Source organism: Cololabis saira, chromosome 16, assembly GCF_033807715.1.
Source record: "Cololabis saira isolate AMF1-May2022 chromosome 16, fColSai1.1, whole genome shotgun sequence".
NCBI classification, from domain to species: Eukaryota; Metazoa; Chordata; class Actinopteri; order Beloniformes; family Belonidae; genus Cololabis; species Cololabis saira.
In genome coordinates, this window is record NC_084602.1 from 14853860 (window position 1) to 14877555 (window position 23696).

The window sequence follows — 23696 nt, forward strand, 5'->3', positions numbered from 1 at the left end:
TAACAGGAGAAAGAGCTGGACTGCGCTGTCAAAGTTCAAGTCAACAGCTCGTGTCTCAGCATTAATGGCATAGGCTATCAGGCACTGCAAAGACAATCTAGTTTCGTCAGTAGCCTGTTATTAATTAAAGGCCCATCCAAAATGATGTTGGCCCACCCAGAACAGAAATCCTGGCGCCGCGCCTGGTTCAGGTAAATGTAGAATAGTAGGATATGTAGCCCATTAACTATTGACCATTTTAAAATAGATTATTACAATAAATGAAGAACTAAGCTCAGGAAAATGTATCTTCTAGTTCTTTACTGTCACTCACCATCAATGTACAACCTCACTCACTTCTATCTGTCTGCTGTCTGGCTGTAACGCTTGTTTGCGTTCAATCTTAAGCTGTGGTGACCTTTGCCAAGTGTTGCTGGTTTCACTGTTGTTAGGTCGGTCCACCGTGTTGTTTCACAAGGAGCCTCCAGCTGCCCATAAATGAGACCAGTTCCTCCACTGGGACTCAGGGAGGCGCACAGTGGTCAGAATGGAAATCTAAACCAGCACTTGCCCAAGAGTAGTTGATGAATACCAAAATCAAATCTCCCACTGTTCAATCAGTGGATTGATACTCATATCGTGGACGTAATCATCCTTCAACGCAATCAGGACATTTTTTAAAAAGTGAGCTTTCAGTCTCAGATACCTCAGTCCCCTTAAAAATCCTGAACCTCTCTGTGGAGATTCAAAACAGCAAAAGGCTAAATTTGAGCTGTTAATTTCTTTAAAAAAATCAGGATGATTTCTTATTTTCCTTTATTTCCCCAGAAACTCAAGTCAAATTACTGGTTGAGATGAGTCACGCGTGATCAGTAATGATCCTGTGTCTGGGGCTTTTGTTCTTTTTTGTTTTACTCATCTGGTTTAGGTTTATTCTCTCAGGATGAGGAGGACTAGTGAGTGTTTCCATGGTTACAGTGGATAAGAGTACTGTACATCCGACCCATCTATTTTGGGTGCAGTTCAAATTCAATCGACTGCTCTGCAGGTTTTGGGAGCAGGTTTATCAAATCCCAGTTCAAAGCCCCAATGAGTTTGTAACTTTGCTGTGAGGAAAATATGCAGAGGGGAGAGGAGATGAGCTGACAGCAGGGAGAGGAGAGGAGGGACAGTGCAAGCGAGAGAGCTTTCTGATGGGAAAATTGAAAAGTCAACGAGTTTCTGCACTGCCTGCCTTTCTTGTCTCTGGTCAAGAAGAAATTATTTATAGAGTGTGGAGATGGAACAGCAGCGCAGAGGAAAAGCTTGACTTCAAGTGCACGAAATGTGGCCGCGGCGTTTTGCAGCTGCTGCATCCTAATCTAGATTTTCTCCTGAATCGTAAACGTGTTTCCTAAGTACACTCTCAAACACACTGACTGACATTAGCATATATAAGATGTTAATTTATCACTCTGACGGTGAGGTTTACTTACTGTTTAACTCACCCTCATCTATAATGATAGCATCTTATTAATCATCATATTAAGGGGAATGGACCTCCCTCTCTGACACAGGGTGGCCAGCTGGCCTGGACCTGCACTGTGAATCTTTGTGGGCCAGATCAGATCGTTCTTGCAGGAACACACACAAGATTACGGCATCACGTCACAGCCCAACATCAACACCTCTGCCTGGCTAGTTCTGCCTCAGGTCATCATGGTAGCGGTGCCAACAAAGCCAGCCAGAACCAGGTCAGAGGAAGACAAATAAAGAGAGAGAGAAAGGAGCAAGGAGTCTGAAGAGGGTAAATATAGGACTGCTGTTTACTAGTCTGGAAAAAGCTCAACTCAACTCAATTTTACTCATAAAGCACTTCAAATCAACTCAGTTTGCCAAAGTGAAATAAGAGAATTAATTCAAAGATAAACAAAACAATAGAAGAATAAGAGACAGTAAATTACAATTTTGAACAATAAAGTCAACATCTCAAAACCGGGCTAAAAGCCAAAAGGATAAAAAAACGATCACATTTAACTTAGACAGTAGTGGGTCAGCCCACCACAAATTAAAATGCAGATAAAACTGTTGTCTCAAAGTAAGCTAAAAGTCAAATTACTTTTAAGAGTGCGTCAGCCTGTCTGATCTACAGAGGCAGCTCAACCTAAAGTTTTGGCGCAATGACTAAAAACTGCTGGATCACCTCTAATCCGCGTATCATTCAGATATATATCGGTAGTAGGTAGGTAGTGTCACATCCTCTCCAGCTCCATACCTGTCTCACTCACCTGCCAGCTCCGCCTGCTCAGGTCACTATGGTTTCTCTCTCCTTCCTCACCTGCTCCCATCTGCAACCAGCCCTGGCTTCTACTTAAAGGTATAGTCTGTAATCGTATTCAAAAACATTTATTGTTATACCGGGTCAAATGGTCCTTCCATCCTGAGAGTAGCCAGTGAATAATGTGTTCAGAAAAAGGAAAGAAAAGAATCAGACCTCCCTGAAAGCTTTTATCCTGTAAAAACTCTGACCAATCTGTTTTTTGCGCACCGAGTGGCACGGATTGGTCAGAGGACCAGAGGATTGGCAGGGGCGAAAGAACCAATCAGATGCCTTCATTTTAAGTCCCGCCCACGCCCCCCTCTGTCCCATGCGCGCACTCGTCTCTCTGCTTCCAGCCTGCACTCTGCTTCCAGCTGCCTCCAGCCCCCGTGTCCACTTTCCACGGGTTTTCCTCGGCTCAGAGAGTCCCAGTGTAACCATAAATCAGCCTTACGGCGTACCCTATGCCGTAGGCTCTGCGTTGGTGTAACGCGTAACCATAAATCAGCCTTCAGTGTGTTCTGTTCTGAACTTCTCTGTTGTGCTCATTTTGCTGGGACCCGACGAGACACAACTTTTGCGGTATGCGTTCATTGTTGTGTCTAAAAATAATGCACAGTGCCAAACCAATCAGAAACGGTACAGATATTCTGTGATATTTTTTTATATTTATAAAAAAATAAAATTATAAAAAAAATAAAGGATCCCCATAACTTTGATTGGGTGGGCAGGACGCACGTTTGGGTGGGCACAGCCCACCCCTAACCCCCCCCCCCCCCCCCCCCCCTAAAACCGGCCTCGCTTACAGGTGAATGAAACATGGGGTAGTTTTGTTGAAAATGTGCTGTCCAAAATGTCCTGGAAAACTCGACTCCTGCAAATGCGTGTTCCCCAAAGTTTGTGGGGGCGTGGCTTTGGACGGAGCGCTGACGGGAGGGGGTGGGGCTCAGAGGAGGTACCACTTTCAAATCTTGCTAGCTCTCCAACATCACGGACTAAGCACTCCACTCACAGCCATCACTGCCAGATTGTTCTTCTCATTATGCAAGTTTTTCCAGCACTCACCCTTGGACTGATCCCCTGGTTTTGACCCTGCCTGTCCCTGACCTGTTCACCTGTCTCCGCCCTTCTGTCCCCGACCACGAGTTCTGCCGGAGCGTCTCTGGTTTCTGTTTGCCTGCTCCCTGGGCCGCCTGGCAATTCCTGACTGACCGGCGTTTCAGTTCCTGTGCTCTGCTTCCAGATCTACTCAGCGTTCACACCAGCTCTTTTCTGGTATTTGCTGCCATTCTGAATATTACCACGAACCTGAGGTCTGAACTCGGCTCTATTGCCTGCTGTGAGGTTGACTTTAATAAGAGACTTTTACTGAACACTCCGTGCCGTTGTGCTGCAATCGTGTCCACCACACACCCTTGTCAGGTAGGTAGGTAGATCAACGGATGTATCAATGATACACGGATTACCTCTCCTTTGACTTTGGGACAACAAACTGATCTGCCGGCGCGAGGGGAGCGCACGGCTGCAGGTCGGACAGATCTGTGGAGTAAATGCCATGGTGGCGTTTGAAAGCAAATAAAAGAATTTCAAAGTCAACCCCAGAGGCGGAGTTGGAGCCAATGACACGATACCAGAATTGGGGTGATGTGCACATGTTTTGAACCAGCTGTGAAAGTAATGTCTTATTCCAATATACACTGCATTACAGTATTCTAAATGAGTTGTGGTTTAAAAACCAGGATTAAAATCTGAATGATTCAGAGAATTGTCTCAGATGAAAAAAAGGCTGGGACTTGACCACTGATTTTTAATGTGTGACTCGGGTTTAAGGTCACTGTAAGGTCTGAAACACAGGTTTCCTGCCATCTTTCTCAAATAAGGGTCCAACGGAATTGGTCAGCCTGTGCTTTAAAGGCCTCAATGGCCCCAAACATGTCCTCGATTCTTTTCCTCCTTTAGGTGCAAAAATTCCCCAACATCCGTGCCTTCATTTCTGTAATGCACTTCGGGGGCTGCCAGAAGAGCTGTTTTCCAAATTTCCAGAGGATAGATCCAAGTGGGAACAAGTACATGAAAAAGACGTACGCAGAGGCTAGAAAAATTAAAGCCAGAAGCAAGGGGACGCAGTCAAACTCATTTTCTGGTTCAACTAGCTAAGTTTTATTAGCGGTGACTGGTCTGCTACGTTTTTGTTTTCTTCATTTTCTTAATATGCCACTGAATTAAATAAAATAAAGTTGTCCACTTTGTGGTTATGTCTCTGTGTGTTTCAACTGTTAGCAACCACGCTAACAGCTGAATTGATCTAATGTCTGAAAGTGACGTCTTTTGCTCAGAACACTGTGCTCTGAGCACTTTGTGTTTAGTGATTCTGTGAAATAAATGTAGTTGAATAGTTCTTTGTCAGCATTGTGGCAGTTAGCCAGCTTTGTTTAGTTTTGTTTCAGGATGCTTTTATAAGTTGGGTGCTGCTCTTTTGTGTGTTTTGCTTGCAGCATCACGAAAGAAAAATATCAGGATACAAGTTTTATTTTAAGTTAAAGTGTTGCCGCGTTGGGAGCTGAATTTCGCCAAACTAAAATCCTTCTCCATTGGTTCCTGTGACGCTGTAGACGCTTTGGCGTTTTACAGAGCAGATTAAGTTGACTAGCTGTACTCTGGACATTAGCATCGAATCCTTTGATGTTTTTACGTCCCAGTACTTGTTACTTAGGTGTTTTTCTCTGCACCTTACGCTGCGCATCAGCTGCCAAACAAATCCACAAATACCACTGTATTTATGTTGTATTTACAGGATTTACTGGACCAAACCAGACTAGTTTTTACATGTTTGTAAAACCTTCAAGGAGAAACGGGATCCAACACTGAACCAGACCAGTCTAGGATCATCTTGCTGGACTGGTACAGTCTTTTTTTTTTTTTATCAGTAGCTGGTCTTGCATTTTTTTTCTTGTTTTGATGTTCCAGTAAATAAAACTGTCCACTCTTTCTACTGGAATCTGCTTTAACATACAACTTCACCTCCTGATTCTTTTTTTTTTTTTTTTTTTTTTTTCTCCCTTGTCTGCACATATTAATGATTGATACCATGACGGTAGAAACCAAAGGTATATATATGTGCATTATTACTATATTTAATATATATACATATATATACGCATACATATGCGTACACATACATAAATATACACATACAAACCCAGTGATTTTTTATTTATTTTTTGGGAGGGGGTGGATTCTTGAGCCACAATGCCGCTGCCAAACAGGACAGTGCAGACATCCAGCGGGATCAGCTTTTCCTCTTTTTCCTTCCTTGATGGCGATTCATCAGAATTGCTGCATCCACAAGAGCATGTCCATCATTAAGGACCCCCCCCCAACACTCACCATCACCACATTTTCTACCTCCTACCATCTGAGGCTGAAGCACAGGAGTATTCATAATCTTAAACAAACTGTACCACAGACATACATGGTGATCAAGTAAACCTTGAATCCTCCTGACAATTGAATATTAATTTTCCACAAAAATAATACAGTTTTTTTTTTTAATCTTCTAAAAACAGGAAAATCAGAATACATAAAATTTTCCAGTTTCAGGGGATCATGGGTCTGTTTTTGCATGCTGGCTGTTTGTAATCTATAATCAGTCATTATTCAGAGTTGGGCTGCTTATAAGCCTGAATGACGGTTTTCATTACAGCAGCAGCTGACGAGAGCACAAATACATCAACCGATGTGACAGAATGGACACATACATCACAACTCCAGCAAATAAGTTTGTGAATATAAGTTGAAAACCTGCACACACACATTCCTGCACAGATTGAGATAATGATGCACAGACAGAGAAAGCCTTAACTGTGTCCACTACCACCTGAGTGCGTTCCAGTGAGGGAGATGTATGTGATGGATGATAACTGCCTGGTTCACAGGTGAGGTTGTTTTGAACTGTAATGGGTTTGTTTGTGGGTTTTTTTCTCCAGCATCACCACAACTGAGGAAGTAAAAGGTGATGGAGAGGAGGACAGTTCGTGAGAAGGGGAAGCAATAGATGCTTGGGGAGAATCAATCAATCAATTAATCAACTTTATTTGTATAGCAGGTCTTAAAACCAGTATCCAAAGTGCTGTACATTAATATAAAAATAAGTTTCAAAAGACATAAAAACACAAACATATAAAAAAATTGAATAACAGGTTCACAGCAGGTGCCATACAAGATAAGATCACAGTGTGTTTTTAAAAGAGATTTAAAAACAGGAACAGAGGAGGCCTGTCTAACACTCGAGGGTAACTTGCTCCAAAGCTTGGGAGCAGCAGCGGCCGAGGCTCCGTCACCTCTGAGCTTCAGCCTTGCTTTAGGGAAAGTCAGCAGCAGTCCATCGGCTGATAGGAGTCGGGTAGGCAGTAAAGCTGAAGCAGATCAGATTGATACGGTAGAAAGAGGGGCCTCAGAGATGAAGCAGACTCATGAAAAAAAAAAAAAACAATACTGCGAGCAAGGTTAGGGAACATCAAAAATAGCAAAGGCCTACAGATATGGCACACATAAATCTTCTTGTTAGTCAACAGCCTCAGAGATGAGACAGACAAACAAATAAAAACATCGACTTTTGTTGTCCTATAAGAGTTTTGGCTGATAATGTTGAATCAGGCCACCTCTGTTTCCATGGATACAGCCGCAAGACAAGTTTTTAGATTATCCCGGAGACTGTTTTGCCTGTGCATCCAAGCAGGGGCCTTTTTATTAACAAATGTTTGGACAAAGTTTCTTAACAACACACAAAAACTGAGGCTATAGCAACCAGATACGGACATCGGGTAATCTAACAAAAGAGCACACCGTATATATGTAAAAAGTACAACGTATCCTCTCAATAAAACAAAGTCAGAGGCTTGAATATAGAGGAGATTTGAAATGGACTGACCAAGTGATTTCAGAATAAATTTAAAAGGATGAGACTGTGGCAGGGTGGAGGAGCTGCAGCCACTCAGGCTGATTAGGGCACAGGTGGGCCCAATCAGCCTCTCCACCCTGCCAGCCTTCATAAGGCATAGCTGCACAGCAGCAAGGTCTCTCCTGTGAAGCTGCTGTGAAGGCGCTTGTGCACGCGTGTGGGTGTTTTGCGATAATAAAGAGGGTTCTGCACAAAACTCCGTTTCTCTCCATCCTGTCGGTCGGGCCCCCGTGGCACTCACACTGCTACACTGGCGCCCAACGTGGGGCCCCATGGGAGGAGAGGCATGGAGCAGGCCCTGGACGCGCTCGCCCAGGCCATTGCGGACCTGGCCGCCCTGCGCCGGGACCAGGGCGGGCATCAGCTCGCTGTGTTGGCGGCACTGATGCCCGCGGACCGACCCACCCCTGCGCCACGCCGGAGGTTCGCCGCAGCAGCGCGGGAGGAGCTGGCGGTGCCGCAGCTTAGAGGCCGGGAGGCAGAAGCTGCGGGCCGCCAGGCGACGGCTCCTGGGACGGAGGCGGAGTTGGCTGGGGAGGCGGTGGCGGGTCCTGCAGAGACGGGGCTGGACCAGCGGCCAGAGCAGTGTGTCAAGGAGGAGGAGGCGGTCCTGGACGCACCAGCTCCAGAACGGGGCTGCGCCGTGAAGGAAGCGGTCCCGGAGGCGGACCGGCAGCTGGCGCGGGGCCGCGTCACGGAGGAGGAGGTGGTCCTGGACGCACCGTGTGGCCCGAGGCCACCATGGGCCCGGCCCCGAGAGCGGCTTCCACGGCGGGCGGGCCGACGCCGGGGACGACCCCCCCCGACCAGGAAGGCCCGGGGGTTCCGGGCTTCCTCTCCCGCTCCGAGAGGGCGGGGGGGGGGGGAGTAGGCTTGGCCGGACAGACCCCGGCACGAGTTTGGCGTTGGGGGTGTGTGGCAGGGTGGAGGAGCTGCAGCCACTCAGGCTGATTAGGGCACAGGTGGGCCCAATCAGCCTCTCCACCCTGCCAGCCTTCATAAGGCATAGCTGCACAGCAGCAAGGTCTCTCCTGTGAAGCTGCTGTGAAGGTGCTTGTGCACGCATGTGGGTGTTTTGCGATAATAAAGAGGGTTCTGCACAAAACTCCGTGTCTCTCCATCCTGTCGGTCGGGCCCCCGTGGCACTCACACTGCTACAGAGACACTTCATGCTGAGGATATATATATATATATATATATATATATATATATTTCAACACTGTGCACAGTGGCCTTTTAATATGATAATTACTTAATTTCACATCATTAGTAATTTGTGACTGTGGTTTGATTTAATTCCTGTGTGTGTGATACCACAACTACAAAACTACATGGTAGTGAAATACAGTATTATATTTCTCAGGATGATGCTGAAGGCTGCTTTAAAGGAACCTTTACCTGTGTCTATTCTCGCTACTCACTGTAAGTGTCCTGAGTCAAACTGAGCAAATATGTAAGCAACTGAGCACTCTGAGGTCCTGCATTTAGAGGGCACAGAATATAAAAAATTGAACACGTCTCTATTTGCATGCGCTCTAAATTATACATGACTTGACAGCAAACACACTGAGAGTAAGCAGTAAATCTTAATCTCCTCCTCTTCTTTTAACTAAATTGAATTTTCTAGACAATTATATATTGTTTCAGAATGCATGTGTCATGTTATTATCTAATGTAAATCCTCAAACACAGGGCTAATTGCATTGGAGAGGGGTTTCTTCTGAACTTGAGAGAAGTCAGCAGACTTGCAGTCAAATCTGCTGTAATGGTAGAATACGTGGCAGTATAAAAAAATCTGGATCCCTGCTTCCTCTATCTTGTGCACTACTATTTTGCAGCAGGCCTTTGACCCCGCATTTACAAATAATACGAGAAAATCACTGAAGAATCTTGTTAGAGATGTGAATCATTTCATGGTGAGATTGAAAGAGTAGCTGATGATATATGTGGGTGGTGTCTGTAAATCTGTAAGTCCCTGTGACTGTCCCTGAAGAGGCCTTTTACAAGACCACTTTTCTTTTTTTCTTTTTTCCTTTTTTTTTTACACAACAGGGACAATTTTTTTAACCACTATACATTTGTGAAATCTTCTGACAATAATGGATGAATGAATGGGATTATACTAATGTTTTTCTATTTGGTTTCTCAAAATAATAATCCCACAACATGAAGAATTTTATCTGTAGATTATGAAAACCAAATGAAAAGCACGGCTTGTTACGAACATCCCCTTTGGACTGACTGATGACACACGATGACCTTTAGAAATCTCTTTCTTTTCCTTTCGGCTGTTCCCTTCAGGGGTTGCCACGGTGAATTGCCCGCCTCCATCTAACCCTATCCTCTGCATCCTCTTCTCTCACACTCCTCTTTCACTACAACCATAATCCTCCGCTTTGGTTTTCCTCTCGGCCTCCTCCTGGCAGTTCCTAGTTCAACATCTTTCTACTGATATGTTCACGGTGACATTCAGGACTATTAATGTTAATTATGACTTCTGTGTTTGTGTTTGAATAATAACCTAATTAACCCAGGAGGATCTGGCTGGGGCTTTTACGAGCCAAACTTGCTGTTGCTATGGGAGACAACAGTGCGCCCGTCACATGAAGCACCTCCCAGTACATTTGTGTGTGTGCACTTGTGTGAGTGTGCGCTCATGCCTCACTGCCTTATCTACAAAGATACCAAAGAAGGTGGGGCCTGCAGATAGATGACCTGTCTTTCTTCTTGCTTTCTACCTGTCTCTAATGCAGGTGTTTGTAATCTACTTAATGACTGCAAAGTAGCATTAATATATTTAACTGAAGACATTGCTTTCCCTGTTTCACTTAGGCTCTCTGGTTATCAGGCCTTTCTGAGATGGACTGAGTAATGTGAGTACATCCAGACTCTGTAATTGGGTTTATCCACATCCAGTTTCAGCCTCGGGGCCAGGAAAAGGATTTCAGGCACGTGCAGATGCTCAGTTTGTTTTTTTCATGTCTGATATCCAGAGAAAACATCAAACAAAAACAATGGGTTAAAGGTCATGTGTGTACTGACATACATTAATAAACACATTACTTTCTTTTTAACTGATTACAATAATCTATTTAGTTGCATATAGAAATAAAATGCATATTTTAAGCAATGATGAAAAGCCTTAAACTTTCCTTTGTTCTGTTTGATTAAAAAATAAGTAGTTTTAGCTTTTAAGAAACTTGATTGGATCAAACAAGGTATTCAATGTGGCCATTCTCAATCGATGTGTTTTACATTTTCATTACTTTGGGAATTAACCAGTCTGCAAACAAATGTACCTTTTAAATGTATTGATTTCTTCTTGTTTTCAAATTGGATTTATTATCTTTTAGAGCTACATGTCACCAGTAGATCAAATTTACGAGCAAACGTATTTCACTTGTGAGGGAGGCTGGGTCCACAAGAACACTTTGCAATGCATTTTGAACTTAAATCAGTGACCAAACGCTGGTTCTGGCACAGAAAACCTGAAAATGAGATAGAGAAAAGCTGTAAAATGCAGCTGTAAAAAGAAAATAACCCCTGCTATGACACAAATTAACCAAGTGACACAAAATTGAGGTATAAAGAAATATCTAACACACATATATGTATGTATATACATAATCTGGTGGTCTTAAATTAACTATAGTTAGTGAGTGTAAGTGTGTGTAGTTGTTAGACTATATGTGACCCAGCAATGGACTGGCGACCTGTTCAGGGTGTTCCCCTGCCATTTGCCTGAAGAGAGCAGGGAAAGGCTCCAGCAGACCACGAAAAGACAAAAAAGAGGTCTAAAACAAGGCACATGATTGAAAATATGAGTTTAAAAGGAAAACTAGACAAGAAAATGTCAAAAAGACCCCAAAGAGATTTGGGGTTACAAAAAACAACCACAACAACGAACAAGAAACGTGCACTTTTGGAGATGCAAGAAATCACTGTTTATATGCATGGTTTATACTGTATGTTTCAACTGTATGGGATGGAGTTCTCCGGCACATTTTTGCCATGGGCCCCCTGTTTTATGTATTCATTGAATGTAAATACCATTCCAAATTTTTGTATTTAGATGTTGACGTTATAATTCACCCGGGGCTAGGGTTGCCAACCGTCCCTGGAAAAAAGGAATCGTCCCGTATTATAAACTAAAGTACGCGTCCCATATTGAGATGAAAAGGGACGCACTTTGTCCCGTATTAATTTGAGAGTCAAAAAAATTGTCATAAAATGCCAATGGAAAATGGCATTGAGCTGTTGAGTTCATAAGTTCAATTTTTCTGTTTTACTACAACTGTAGTCATGGCCTTGAGGCATAAATATGTTTAAGTTTTCTACAGACTTTCTGTTTGCACTTTTGTTATTGCACTAAAAATGTGCAATATTACAGGATGGATGTTCTGCTTTCTTTCTACTGTTTTTTATTAATTTATACAATTTTAAGTTAAGCAGGACAGGTTTCTGTTTAAGAAAGATACTTATTTTATCCAGTTCATTTTGTTATTTTGTATTAAAGTGAAATTATGGATAATAATTTGTTTTCCATGTGTTTATGGGATTCAAAAATATGCATCTAATTCAATTCAGTTTCGAGTCAAACAGTTAAAAAATCATTTCACTCACAAAAAAAGGGGCTTTCGTTCGTTCGTTCGTTTTTGTTTATTTCGAAAATGTATAAAAAGATGGGCATTCCACCACATGACGAAAAAAAAACAACATCAAAACACGTATGTCAGTTACATGTTTGAAAAGGAGTGGGAGGAAGTATAAACTTATTTAATCCCACCCCCTTTCCACAACTAAACATAAATGATATGTGTGTATTATTTTTTATACTCTACACTAATTTTTATAAATATATATAATTTTTACAAAAATAACCTGTTTGATACAAGATATAAGCTCTATCGTAAATATAATATAACTATGATATAAATATAATATAGCTATGATATAAATATAATACATATATATCTAAGTATATAATCATACAAAGACAGCATGACAAAATAGCAGAACACACACAGCTGGTGATCTTTAAACACAGTCTTCACTTTTATACCTCAAATAAACTATTTCTTTATATTTCTTCTGAAATTGTTTTATGTTTGTACATTCTTTTAACTCCAAATTCAAAGCATTCCACAGTTTAATTCCACAAACTATACACAAAAACGTGTTTTTGTTGTACTCACAAGTAAAGATTTGAAGTTTAGGTTTCCCCTTAAATTATAACTCCCTTCCCTCCCAATGAATAATTTCTGAATGTTATCCAGTAGCGAATGATTTTTTGCTTTAAACATTACTTGTGCAGATTGAAATGCCACTAAATCCATGAGTTTTAGTACTTTAGACTGTAAGAATAGTGAGTTAGAGTGATCTCGATATCCAGCCTTATGAATGTATCGTATTGCTCTCTTTTGAAGTATGAGTTATGAGTGTAACCTGGTTTTATAGTTATTACTGCCCCAAATTTCGGCACAGTAAGTGGAATATGGAAGAACTAGTGACCAGTAAAGAATGTGGAGGGCCCTGTGATCCAAAACCTTTTTTAAGTACTGTTAAGTACTGCAATTCACCACGCCAGTAGTAGTAATTTAGTAGTAGTCATTTATTTGATCGATCAGTTTCAATTGATACAATACATTGCATTTCATTTCCTTTCGTAGGAAACAAATAAAAAAAAAGTAAAGAATAAACCGACCAAAAGGTGTAGGCTGAAGCCTAAGCTCATTGTGCCTACCCTTTTTAACATGCAAAAAAAGAAGGAAGACAAACGTAAATATGACAGAAAAATCAAGTAAAATACAAACAGAAGACAGATCTCAGAAAAACAACTAACAGAGAAAGTAAATAATCAATGATTAGAGGAAACAAAAAAAAATCTCTAAAAGAGTGAAAACAAAAGGAGAAGGCAATCGGGTTGGCCCTTGTTTATTTTTCAGGGAGTCAACATCATCCCCCCTGTAAAACTGCCATCCCCCCTTTCCATCCTTTATGTCATTTCATCAATGAATGTGGTATTACTGCTATTTCAACATTTAGAATCATCACCAAAAAAATAAAACACCAGAAAAATAACTTATTTGACAATTTTCACCTGTTTCAAGTAAATTTTAACTTGAAATAAGTAGAAAAATCTGCCAGTGAGACAATATTTATCTTCTCATTACTAGCAAAAAAATCTTGTTCCAGTGGCAGATTTGTCTACTTATTTTAAGTGAAAATCTACTTGAAACAGGTGAATATTTTTTTTTTCCAGTGACGAGTCTTGTTTTAAGTGTAATGAGATTTTTTTTTACTAAAATTAGACATTCTAACTAGAAATAGGACAGATATTCTTGTTAAGATTTTGAGTTTTTGCAGTGATCCATTTTACTTATCCTGTGAAGGACAGAGTCATATTGATAAGTTCAGAAAACTGTTTTTATTTTTGTGTTTTGATGTATTTGATGTAAGCCCAGTGGATATTTAAAGCTTACAGAAGGCTGCATTTAACTGCTGCTATGTCATTCCTGCAAATTTCTGTAAGTAATATTCCACTACATGTGTATATACTATTTATATGAGTTTAAAAAGGTCTCCAATGTAAACAAGTGTAATGCTTTCTTGGAATAATGCCTTTTAGTTGACTTTGTATCAGCAAATCTCAGGTCTTCACTATTGCACCTTAACCTTTTTTTATATTTTTTATATTATTTATATTTCTTATATTCTTATATTTCTTATTGTTTGCACTATTGTTTCTTATTTGTCTTGCACTTGAGAGGTGATGCTGCTTTCAATCTCACTGTACCAGGTACATTGACAATAAAGTATTCTATTCTATTCTATTCTATTCTAAGTGTTTTGGTCAGTGCTATTATTTGTAATATATCATATTATTTGTAATCAGCACAAATTATCTGTCCCCATATGATAAAATCCACCATCCCCCCTGATTTTTTCTTTTTTTCGAGTACCGGTCCCCCCCTCTCCCCTCCCCGGGAGTGTGTCCCCGCCGTGTCCGCCAGGGGGCGGCTGTGTCTCGGTCTGAGGCTGCGCCGCTCCCGCTGCATCGCGGAGAGGAAAATACCACCAGATGGCGGTTTAGGATTGCTGCTCTTCTCTCAAGGCGCGGTTCCGCTCAGCAAACGGCCAAATTTTCAATATAAAAATACACACGGCATTCACACGAAAATCGATTTTATATCTCGGGGAAGGCGATGATCGATTTGGGCGATGGTGGCTGCAGGTGAGTGTCTGTAGTTTTTGTCCGCGTTTTGTCGCGGCGGGGAGGGAGAGATTAAAGATGGTGGCCGCGGCCGGGGCCGGTGGGGGATGGGCGCTAGCGGCGGCTTCTCTCTCGTCCTCTCTCACACTAGCGGGGCTCTGCGAGCTGGCCCCGACACACTGAGAACAGCTAGGGGAGGACGGGCAGGGGTCGCCCCGGCAGCCCGGTCTCCTCTGGGGAAACCGTCTCCACCCGCACCGGAGTTGTGTCTTGTCAACAAATAAAGAGCCGCGCTGTGACGTGTTTTCTGCTGTTTGCAGCCTCGCAGCATCACCTTTCGTTTGTGTGAATGTACAGTCTCTCCTTCCCGCCGAGCGTGCACGTCTCCGGCTTCATTTTGTCACCAGACAACATCCTTGCAGGCACCTTGTTGCAATTTTTATTTTTTTTTAGATTATTATTTTTTTTTTTGCATACACGGAAATACACAAAGTGAGACATCAGTGCGTTCCTGCTGTAACTACTTTCTCAGGATATCAGCTTCTCGTCTCCCAAGTTTTGGGTGACTTTTCAGACAGAAATGATGGATTATGTTGCGATTTATTTAAGTCAAATAGCACGTGGGTGTTTTTAATTGTATCTGAAACTGCAGGATGGAGTCATGCATGTTATACACGAGTGTTAATGGCGCTTCTTTCCCCTTCCCGCCCCCTTCCGTGCGGGAAGCAGCAACACTGAGCGGGGAAACATGAGTCACATTAACCTGAATTATGGTTCCGCGTTAAATCGACGCAGAGACTACGCCGTAGTGTACGGCGTAGGGACGCGGCGACGCGCGTCCTACGCAGTAAGGGTCTGCGTTGGTGTAACGCGGAACCATAAATCAGCCTTTAGAGGGGGATGGGCTCCGCCAGCCAGCCCTGACGGCCGCTAATCTCAGCTCTCCTATGCTGACCCCTATCCGGATCACACCGTGCTGTGCTGATGGCGGGTCACACAGCCTCCCGGCAGCTGTATCAAGCTCTCAGATAGTTGCATAACTGCTTTGTTTACAGTCAGCCATGTGATTTCTCATGCAGGATGTTTGGATTGCTGGCAGCTGTCTCCATACCTGCCAACTTATCCTTCATCATCTTTCAGTCTTTCCCATCCCACAGCGCTCAAATCACATTGCATAGCAAGTCTATGCACAGTGAGAGTTGCGATGTTGATTATTGAAGTTTTCTTGTTCTTTCAGAATGGCTTTGTTCCTTTTGTAAATTTTGATACACTATACTTTAATAGCCTACCTATAATAACTGTATAATGACTCAGAAAATTGGGGTTAGGTGATTTCCACCACATATTTCTCATGTGGTTTGCTTCTACAGTGTCTTTACACTTGTCATGCTTCCAACTTCTTACTTTAGAGAAATAAAGAAAATTGTAAGTAATACAAATTCATTTGAAGGGGCTTTCCCGATTTTCAGAGGATTTTCAGAATTGTCTAAAACAGTCATACATCCAGTTTTCAGGGTTTTAAGCTAGCATTTTTAGAGGTTCGTGGATGATGAACAGTCAAAGGTTTTAAAAGGGCAGTCATACTAGGACAGATTGGCCCTCTGAACTACAAATACAGATCAACGCAGTTTATGCATGCATCCTTGCATTGTCTCTGCCTTGCCCCCAATTAAGTAAAAAAAAATAAAATATATATCTTCCAATTGTCTGTCGCTATGGCACATCACAGGCAGTAACATGTCTGGTTTATGATTGTAATCATTAACAGCAAAATAAACGGAAGGGAAAGTGAGGGGAGGCCAAACAGGATGCTCACTGGAGCACACAGACAAAGAATTAGCCTGCATGATCTGACTGATACTGATAAACTGATAAGTTTTGAGTAATGATCCAAGTAAAATGACTATAATGATGCTTGAGCAACATGGATAGGGTTAAAAAAAATTGCATAATATGGGCCTCTATACAAGATTTAGTTGTCTCAAGTGTTTTTTCTGATTAATCGGATGTCTGGAGGCTTTTAATTATCTTTGTCGAATTGCTGCAAGTTTTCCATGAGAGGTTGGGGTGCCTCATGAATAACTTCTGCCAAAGCCTGTCAGAATCTCCAAACCAAAGCTACAGTGGGGGGTGGGCTGATTAGTAAGTTGTGAGCATCGCTTTGATGGTGCTGTCAAATTTGGGGGGTTTCCAACTTTCTAGGCATCTCAGCTTTTGGCTGGTATTCTTATGTTTTCAACAATAACAAGGTCCAAAATCCACTTATACTTGTTTAAGTCAGAGTAACATCTGGAGCATAAAGGTCTCCAACCAGAGTTACCGCAGCAATGAAGTCCATCTCCATAGACTGTGGGTTCCATCCGTTGGGTCAATAGACTGTAAGAAACAATGGGAAAAGCATTAATTCACCTGACCCATTGGTTTTTGAAGAGCAATTTTAAAGCCTATTTTTCTTTGTACTGAGCGAAGCCATGTTGCTGGAAGCCAAGAAAAACACACCCATCATATGTCAATCAAAGTTAGCTTTGGCCACCAACTCCTTCATTCGATCCCCACTAAAGTAGCTGTGAAGCTGCCGACAGTGGTTTAGAGCAGGATATCCTGTTTCACATGTTGATTCAATGGGGATATCAAAATTGACTGCCCTGTTTAGCTCACGCTGGGTTAGTACAAACTGCTGATTGCTTCGATAGGCAGAGTAGTATGACGATAATGGATGAGGACGTGATAATGCTTTGCCATTGGCTGAGCTGACTGTCAATCATATCGGAAATAAATGTATTGCTTTATATAAACTATCCTGACATTGAACAAAAATACCCCCCCCTCAGAGTTGTCATGGATGAAACCAAAACGTTTATTCGAACCAGACTGTAATTGTGTTTATATTCGCTCCAAAGTTGGACATTTTTACATAGGAGTCAATGGAGATTGACCCACTTTTGGAGTCAGCCCCTGGAGGCCAGTCGAGGAACAGTATTGTGTCTTACTTCTGCATGAGACTCAAACTGGAGGTCAGACGGTTGGTCAGTAGCATTGGCTGTGTCAAAAGTTGGGAGATTTTCAACATTTTCCACTTCAATGAATGTGTCAGCCAATCGAGTTGCGGCTAAACAGCTTGAGCTAGTCAGTGAAATTGCACACAGAGATGGGACTAATTTGAGGGATGCAGGTTATTTGTGGAGTGATTAGGAAGAAATTTGGTCATTTTTTGATACTACAAAGAAACATCAACAATACCAACCCCCCCCCCCATGTGTTCACCAGAATTAATCCAGCATTTAACTGGGACTTGCACACTGGACATATTATATACTACCCTGTGTTCGAGTGTACTCATTAAAATATTTGGAACTTGGACAACAGCCAGAGTTAAAACAAATGTGGCTATGTAAAATTGAAAATAGGACAGTAATTAATGATCCACTGTAGCAACCCATAAAGGGAAAAGCCAAAAAAAAAGGAGAGAGAAAAAAAAGATGGGAATGCAACTAGTATAAACAGGGTAAACAAATCTTTGATGGTTGGAGTCTTACAACAGAAATTTTCTCATTACTCACAACTACAAATTTATCTGAGTTTTTATGAAATGCCTTTTCAGTTACTCTCCATGCAATGTACTGTAATTCTTCTTTAGGTAATGAATGATGTTTCATGAACTGGAAGATACTTAATGTTCTTTTTAAACTTGCTTTAGTTTGTTGAGGTAACGACTACAAATCTGTTTTCCATCAAATCTATACAGTCAATATGCCCAAATAAACCGGATTCAACCAATAACTTATCTATCTACCTATTTATCTAGTTATCAAGCCTTGGTTTCTGAGTCTGAATGCAGTTTGATTTGTGAAGTTATTTAACTTAACTATTTAACAGTTATGGTGCATTTATGAGCATAAAATGAAGGAACTGCAGTTCCTGATTGAAATGAAATTGGGTTGTGTGTGTGTGCGTGCGTGCGTGCGTGCGTGCGTGTGCGCGCGTGCTTATTGCCCAATTGTAATTATTTTGTAATCATTTAGTGGTATACAAAAAATACAACAAACACATACTGTACGTTGCACCTTTTTTGCCTTATGCGTCTCACAATTCTTTCGGATGATTGCACAGAAGTTGAGTTGCACTGTCGATGATTTTTTAACAAGGAACACATAGATTTGTTTCTGTTTGAGTGACTGACTGTCTGACTCACAAAAAACACTTTTGCAGAATCTAGACATTCCACTGGAAATGTTGATTGCCTACACCCAAGGGTTCCCAGTGAAAATGCTACTGTGATATGTAGACCTGGGCTGTATACCATGCCCTCCACCCCCCCACAAAAAAAAACATTCAATAAATCCTCACATCCTCATGTTTACTGTGCTCCCATATGGCAGCATCCTCTCCCCTACAGGGCAATGCAGATTGCCACACAGCATGGAGAAAAAAAGAAAAGAGGCAGGAACAGCTCAGGAAACACAAAGAGGAATCAAAAAGCCCAGGAGGTTGACCTGGCTTCCACATCCCCCAGATTCAATTCAGATGATAAATGTGTCCTAATAACCCCAATTCATGGAGGCCCTAGCCCGCAAGACACTAAACCCAAAGGATCCATGATCAATGTCCTGATAAGAGACAACACAGGGCACCGCATAGGTCTACCCTCTTTTAGGTTAGCGCAGTGTTAGTAGCACAGGAGAGACATGGAAAGTATTCACTGAGTAGTTTGAGGTAGTTGATTCATGTATACCTAATACAATGGTATACTTCTTTGAAGTGGAGTTGAATGAAGTGCTCATGAATAGATGCTGTCATACCTGGCAGTAGTTAGTGGTCTTCACACAGCATTCATAAAAGGCTGCTTTCACGCTACAAAATCTTAAACCCAATCTGCCAGCTGGCAAACTGTTTGGTGGTTCCCTTGTCAGCATTCAGTAATTCAAAGAAACTCACCAACACTTCACCGAGCTACGACTGATGGATATTTATGTCAAATATCTGAAGCCATCGGGCAAATCCCCATTCAACAAAATTAAGAAACTGCTGGTTCCTTGTAATTCTTTTGCAGATTGGCCACACTTTGCAAGAAGCAGTCTCCTACAACAAAATTGTTGAGATACTCTGAGAGGGAGGCATCCACAGAGGCAAATTAGAAGTGATTATTAGGTTAAAATTACTTTGAAAAGATTCTCAGTAATCATTATAGGTGAAGTAGCTGTGGACAATAGAGCTGAAGTATCCTGTTAAGTACAAATTAGCCTGAATGGCTAATGTTATTCATTCATTTGTAATACTCATCAACTAATCAGTGGTCACACCTGCCATGCACATGGAATGACAGCTGTTTATCACAGCTCACACATACAACTCGCCATTAGTGGACGGACGGTGGAGGATATATGCAGGAGATGGCTGACGCGGCCAGGTACCACAAGCCGATGTGTCATACAAGGTTCTGACACCTGCCGTCCAGTGACTGCTTGCTAAGTGGCGTCAACACTAAATATTACACATCCACAATTTTTCACATCATATGAGCTGTATTCTGGTCATATTTTCTTTCGCCCATTGAGTAACAAACCAGCACATTCATCGGATTAATGTATGAAAGTTGCACCTGTTTGGGAATTCTGATAATGAGCTAGGCTAACAGTGACTCTAAATGAGGGCCATAGAGGAGCCAATTTTCTCTAGTTTAAGCAAATTTCAGAGCACTTTAAGCAAGTTTGCTATTGAGTGCAGTCTACTTGTAGGTAAGACACAAACTGCTCTTAACTACTTCAAACACTGAGACCCCCCCCCCATTTTAAAATAAATGGAAACTGCTCTCTGTTTAGTCTGGTAAAAAAGAAAAGAAATTCTCTTTTCACAAATTAGATGAACAAATTTGTCACAGGGGTTTCCATTCTCTAGATTAGATACCCACACAGTCCTCATTTCTCTTTGTAGAGTGCAGTGATTAAAATTGAGTCATACACCACTTTGTTGTTGCATTGGGCTGGAGAATAAAATGGTTTTAAACAGGCACTTACATTTTTTTGCACAGCATAAAAAAAGGTGGCAGATGTGTTTAATCCTTTAGCTAACAGAGTGTGGGCAGAAAATGTGAATATTTATTGAATCACTGGGCTGTTTGCCCTGAGTCTGCCCAAAGCAGGCTGATAAACGACTGAGAATTACATAACAGGTAACTATTTGCCTATAAGGCAGTTTGGGATTTTAAAAGTATTAATGATATGAATGAATATGTAATGGATATCAATCAATTTAGTAGAGAACTGGGTCTTTCGGCAGCTTTTCTTAAGAAAAACAAATGGCTGACCGTTGCAAAGTGATGTACTTCACAGATGGGTCTTAATTGGTCCAAATACTCAAATTATTATAAACCTCGGGCTGTGCAAGACTTTTGGTGGTAATGTGGAATGATTTTAAAATAGCCTGTGCTAGATACTGTATTATGAATGGTGCCATTTGATAGAGACTAAGACAGAGTCTCTCACCACTTAGTTGCAGTGTGCTTTCTGTTAGGGCCATATGCTTGTAATGATACAGCTGGGGGAATTGTGTAACGGGTTTGACATTTGTCAGAGCGTATTAAACAGTGACCTTGATTCAAGATGTTGGCCATAGAGAGAGAACTATTTTGACTTACCATTGTTCAGCCTTTGGTCGTTTTCTTATCAGTCAAAGGAATGTCAGAGAAAAAACAAATGACTGCTCTTTGTCCTCTTTATTCAATTTAAAGTTCTTAACACAAGTCATTAAGATTAAACAGTGAAGCTTAATTAGGAGGACTGCAGTGAACACACAGTTATACAGCTTTTCCTAACTATTATGTTTTATAAAAATGGTAAGAGAAGCTATGTTCCAGAGCCTTTAATGGGTTTTGTCCGCCAGCAACCCCCCGAGGGCTCTGTATCATTCACCGTAATACTGGCGATTTATTCATACCATGTTAAACCTTAGTGAAATGATGTTCCTTTGAGAATGTGATGATTAGGTGTTTGGTTGAAAGAAATCCCTGCAGCCTGCTCCTTTTCAGTATGCAAACAAAGCTGCAGAATGCCTTATGAAATAGTTCAGTCACCTCTGTTTCAGTTAAGGTGTTCCTTGTAATGTGGTTTCCTGTTTTGTAATCTGCCGTATCGCTGCTGACTGTTTGTTCAAGTTGAAAATGAGGTGCAGCAAAGCCACTTTATGAACTGCTCTCTGAAGCAGAGGGAAAGAAAAGAGGTTATAAATTATATTAGAGGCATGATATACATAATTGAATATGTCTACTCGGCTTGAATCATGAAGATGTATAGTTCTTTTTTTGGATTGTTGCTGATCTATGGCAGTTTAATTCTCATGAAGTGTAACACTATCCGGTGTGATCAGAATTATTCAAATCAATTTCGCGTCTTAAGGGTTTTGTGTGACCAGCAACTAGCTATATATCAGATTTCAGATGCGAGTTGCCCATTTGGGGTGATGGTGTTATACATTGCAAACTCTTGGATCTAAAGTATTCATTCAAGGAGCTGCAGAGATATTTATCCACAGAGAGAACAAGTTATCATTCAGAGCAGAGATTAAAGTGTATGGTAGCTTATGTAAGAAAACAGAAGAATGTTGCTGAAAGAATACCTCAGTGGAGTACATTACTGTACAGAAAGGTTACTAGATTAGTTGGTAACCATGGTTTTCATGCACTGATTGAGATCGCATTTGTTAATAATCTTTTTTAAATGCAGCTCCATGTTTATTGTTAGCAAGGCTGTTTTATTGAATGTTTATGAGACTTCTCAGTGGTATAGAGATGCAAAACACTCTTCAGCTGAGTGTGTTGGCAATTTCCCCAGCTGATAGGAGAGGGGGAAATTGCCTTTTGTCAAGTAACAGTGTAATGCTGTGTTGACATAATGATGCTAGTTTACATGGTGACTTTAGATGGCATTTTCATCACCATAAAAGCTAAGCTTCTTTTAGAGTATTTATTGACAAAATTCTCATCAGCTGCCAAGTTGAACACTAAATGATGCAACGTGTGCTGTGCTTTGGCTCCTTTTGTGCATGTGTGCATATTTTGAAGGTTTGCTTTTTCACTGGTATTGTTGCTTTGTTTATGGTTGCTAGACTGAGGAGAATGTTTTTACCTGTAGCTCACACACAAGTCTGTTTATTTAATGTATTACTTTTGACTTTATTGACAAGCAATCTGTCGTTGTACATTAGAACAATATATAACACTTTTAAAGTCCTAAGAACCATGTAATACCATGTATAATTGAAAGTATTTATAAAACAATCCAATAACAATATTTTTAATAAATAGTTGTGTTTAATTTGAATATACCTTTTTAAAAGTTAAAAATTGTTCTTTTTCTGCACCAACATATGAACTTTGTCAGATCTGAGCCAGTCTGGATATCAAGTTTTGTCCCAACCCTCAAGTAAAACAAAAACTTCATAGATTGACCATATGTCATCAGGCACGGCTTCCTCCTGGTGTTTCATGCATGACTGAAACACACCACTGTTGCAGGGTGTTCTTGTAATTTCTCGCCTGCTGTGCCTGTAGACAGTTCCAGTTTTCTTAAATGCAGACTTAAGCTGTATAACAGCCCAGACGAAGGATAGTAAAGTCAGTTATGGTTGGGGTTCCACCTCAGTCTTGTTGCTTACATTGTTGTTGGGGTTTGTCTGTCGTTTTTATGTTCTGATATATGGTCAGTCCTATTTCAGGCGGGTGGAAGCCACCCAAACCCTTCAACATGCTGAATCTGAAACACAGCAGAGTGTTTAGGATGTTGTGACTGCATGGTTTAAAGGATTACCACTAATGATACTAATTCTTGCGGGTTGTGAGCCTCGCTGACTTTGGATATTTTGGACACATTTACTTACAACACCTTAGGGCTAAATTAATGGGTTCTGTCTTTAAAGGGGCAACAGTGACCCAAATTAGCAAACTGGGAAGTGAATACATGGAACTCCGTTTTTTTTATTTCTAAAGGGTTCGTGTTTTGTTTGTACGCATGAGACCACAACCCCAGCATTTACAAACTGAAACGGTCTGAAGAGGGTCAAAATGTTTTCTATTTTGGAGGGTGAAAATTTGCAGCACCAGGGTGCACCCTAAAAGTAACCCTGACAATAGTTAATAGTTTTAAAATGAAACCATTCTAGCGTGGGTGTATCCTAAAAGCTTACATTATATGCAGTATGTAGTGCTTTGTTTACAGCTGAACATATCAGGGGCTGTGTCAGGGTTTAGTGTC

At 41.2% G+C, this 23696-nt stretch overlaps 1 protein-coding gene across 1 annotated transcript in view; it reads left to right on the plus strand.

Annotated features, from left to right (window-relative positions):
• Window positions 1-14310: 14310 nt before the first annotated feature.
• Window positions 14311-23696, plus strand: part of stag1a (STAG1 cohesin complex component a) — a 53540-nt gene continuing 44154 nt past the window's right edge. The window contains exon 1 of the mRNA XM_061742919.1: window positions 14311-14472. The gene's annotated coding sequence lies outside the window, so the exon portion shown is untranslated. The remainder of the gene's footprint in view (window positions 14473-23696) is intronic.